Source organism: Lissotriton vulgaris, chromosome 1_1, assembly GCF_964263255.1.
Source record: "Lissotriton vulgaris chromosome 1_1, aLisVul1.2, whole genome shotgun sequence".
NCBI lineage: Eukaryota > Metazoa > Chordata > Amphibia > Caudata > Salamandridae > Lissotriton > Lissotriton vulgaris.
In genome coordinates, this window is record NC_141685.1 from 238,318,795 (window position 1) to 238,322,601 (window position 3,807).

General features: G+C 47.1%; 1 non-coding gene across 1 annotated transcript; it reads right to left on the minus strand.

The window, feature by feature from the left end:
• Positions 1 to 1,367: 1,367 nt before the first annotated feature.
• Positions 1,368 to 1,440, minus strand: TRNAT-UGU (transfer RNA threonine (anticodon UGU)). The gene has a single exon. It is a non-coding gene; the product is annotated as a tRNA-Thr (tRNA).
• Positions 1,441 to 3,807: the final 2,367 nt, after the last annotated feature.

The following is a 3,807-nucleotide window of genomic DNA, read 5'->3' on the forward strand; positions in this document are numbered from 1 at the left end:
AGGAAGCATGGGACATAACTTGGTGATAGGATTTCAGAGATGGTGTTATTCTTATTTTAGTCTCTACAATTTTCTTCTCTCTTATTTTTGTCTTGGTCTTATGTGCTTTAGAAAGGCCTGGGGTTATCGGTGATCCTTGGCTCCCCTCTTGTTTAAACTGTCTGCCTTTCCTGGTCGCAGTATTAACTTCTGCAACAGGGGGGTTGCACGCTGCGGGATAATTGAGTGAGTAATCAATTTGTTAGAACCGATGTGTGCTGCTCTCGCCCTAAGTGAGTATCTGGTAGGTTGGAGGGCAACAATACCCTCTTGTGTGGATGCTCCACTCTCCATACAGTCAGTTGTCACCCTACCTATTGTATCTCTTTCCACATTTGTGTCCACGTCAAAAACGTTAATCTTAGATTTACCCTTTCCTTTCCTAGAGTGGAACAATGGAGAGTCAAAAATCACCACAACGACATAGTTCCTTTTCCGCAAGAAGACTACCAACATACGGATTTGAGTGAATTCTTGACCTTTGGAATGATACACGCCCTGACGAAGTTCACCCTGATGAACGAAAAGCATTGGCTGAGACTCTTTGCACCAGTTTGGAATATTTGAATAAAGGATTTATATGTTTTCACCAAAGGAACTTGACTATTTGTTGTTACTTGGAACAGAGGACCAGGGTAGTGCACAGCTCCATTTTTTCCCTGATTCCTGATCATCTGCTTGGCAGTGTGCACCTCATAACGGCAGGTGCAGGAGCAGTCAGTGCACACCAATTGTGAATATTTTGATTAAGACTTATAACGGGAACACAGCTAAGAAGTGCGGCCACTGGAGTCTGCTGTTGACCACTGCCTTTTCCAAATGAACAGCCACAGTTTACAGTGAGTGGGCAATGACACAAGCCAATGAAAAATATGGGCGGAGCATCAAGCCCCTACCTCAATACAGCATGCCTGGCAGAGCAGCGCATGCGCTGCCCAGGCTCGACCTGAAAATGTCACTGTGTCCAGTCAACATAAAGAAATGTAACTTATGTAAAGGCCCTAGAGGGCCACAATGACCTTGTGAGCCGAAGGTGCCCTGCAGGTGACAGCTGTTCCTCGTGGTTTGAATGTAGTGCCTGGGAGATCAGTAGGTCCTTCCTGGCAAACTAGCTATTCACTTTTTATTAAAATACCACATCATAAGGTCGTCCAAGGACATAACAAATGTACCTTTTCTTTTTATTTGAGGAACTTTAGTCCAGTTCCGAAGTTAACAATTGCTGCAGCAATACTGAGCGTAAGTGGCAAAGTCTGAAAGGAATATTTCTATCGACATCCCCTATTAAACAAGATATTGGTATTTTTTTTATTACAAAAAGGTTGGAGAGGCCCCAGCGAGATTTGAACTCGCGACCCCTGGTTTACAAGACCAGTGCTCTAACCCCTGAGCTATGGAGCCACGCTACATGCAGAGCTGCAGTAGCCTATACAATGGATGAAGATCACACACCTCTGGCAAGAATACGCATCATTGTTGTTCATTGGGCGGAGAGTCAATAGGAGAGAATTGCGAGAGTCCGGGTGAGTCAGAGAAAGAAAACAGGATCTACAGGATGTTGAGCTGCTGAGTCCAGAGACTGCTCCATCTCACTGCACAGTGTGAGTCACTCACAAGAAACACCCTGCTCTGTGCTGTGCACACTGGCAGCCGCCCCCTCCCCCCCCCCCAGCTACTGTTCGTTAATATGCACATTTAAGAGCATGACAGGTGCAGGCAGAAGAAAGTGCAAGGCATGGCTCTTTATGAACAGTTAAACACCTATCCTAAATGAAAGGACACGGTCTTCGTAGTGCTGGTGCAAAATTGTTGTTTACATGTCTTTATCTGCAGGGAACCACCAGGGCCGGACTGGGAACCAAAACCAGCCCTGGCAAAGTGCTCAGACGCCCAGGGAGGGGGGGGGGGGAGTGGATCCGCCCAGCGTTTTGCCACCCGGTTTTCGGCCGATTTTGTTACAGGGCCGTTTTTGCAGCATAGCGGCCCAAAACCGGCCCCCGCCCATGCGGCGCTCCGGGTGATTGCCCGGTGCCCGCTACGGCCAGTCCGTCACTGGGAACCACGCCCACTAGTGACTTTCACGAGGCACCCCAGGATCTGGCTGGTAAGATTCTTAATGTCCACTGATGGGAAGAGAACCGCTCGATGGGAGAAGCAGGTACAGACAGCAAGGTGATGGAAGACAACGGGGCATATTATCAACGGGCAGCGGTAAATATCGTAATTCGCACTTAACGCAAATTTGAATATCGCCGTCTATCGCTGGTTTATATTGCCGAGTTAGCACGTTATCATCAACGTCTGACTCCGAGGCGATAAAAAACCCAGCGATAGCAGAAAAATGTGCGATTATGGCTGGAAATCCAGCTATAAAAGCACAGCGATAAAAAAATCCTTGTAGATAGGGCAGGGTGGACTCATCCATACAATCCACCTCCCATAGGATATAATGGCTAAGTCAGATTGTAAGGCATTAATAAACCAGTGATAAGCACGGTTAGCGCTACTTTTCATATCGGTACGCGGGCTTGCGGCATGATTGATGATAGGAGATAGTTGTGTTAGAGACATTTTCCAGGTTATTTTAGTAAGGTACGCCCACTTTGCATATAATTAGCTTTGCAAGGTTGGGCGTTATGAAAATGGGCGCTGAGGCAAGGAATCACACGCTAGCGCGTCCTTGCTGATAGTGTGATACAATTATCACCGCTTTTCACCCGAAAACGGACGCTAAAGCGGCAATAATTGTCTTGATAATATGCCCCAAAGTTTACAAGATTGTGATGCAGCCTGTGTAAAAAAAAAAAAAGAAAAACTAGGGCTCCAGGGCCTCTTGCTAAGTATGCTAAAGGCCACCCCTCTAAACATGGTGACAACCAGTCAGAAGGGGAAGAGGTGTCAGAGGAGGAGGACAATTCCCTCCCCACCCTGGAATCATCTCTAGGGAGAAAAGGGTCCCCATACCCTTGATTCCAAGAATCACCCTCTGGGACCCTAGGACCTACATTGGTGGGCCAGGGCCCAGGGAAGACATTGGGAATAGCCCCAGTGAAGAGGACAGTTTGTTAACCAAGTTAGCAAAAGGATTAGACCTAGAGTCCGGACTCCCATCAATGGTGGCCGCAATACCAAAAATAAGGATAGGGAAGACATTTCTGATCCTAAAATCCCCAAAGGGATTGTCCCTAAATTTGAGGCAAGTGATGACATCACTAAGTGGTTCAAAGAGGGCTTGTGAAATAAGAAGAGTAAAAAAAACCTCTCTGGGGGGCACTCCTGTGGGAACTGTTCTCTGCAAACTGCAGAGACAGGCTTCTGACCCTCTCTGGGCCAGAGGCAGGGTGATATGATCTCATGAAAAGCACTCTGATGGAGGGATTTGGACTCGCCCCTGAGGAATACAGAATTAGATTCAGGGGGGCTCACAAAATCCAGACCCAGTCCGGAATTGACTTTGTGGGCTACTAAGTGAAGACACTGGATGGTTGGTTACCTGGACATGATGTGCATGAATTTACTGGACTTTACAATTTGTTTATGAAGGAACATATATTAAGTAATTGCACAAATGAAAAGTTGCATCAGCATTTGGTAGACCTAGGTCTCCTCAAGAATTGGGAAAGAAGGCAGACCACTGTGCCAAGACTGGGGTGACAAGGACAGCCACTGGGGGTGACCAGAAGAAGGTGGTTACAAAACCTCCCCAGGGGAAAGGTGGTGAGAATCCCCAAGATAAAAAGTATGAGGCTTCCAAAGGGCCCCAAACAC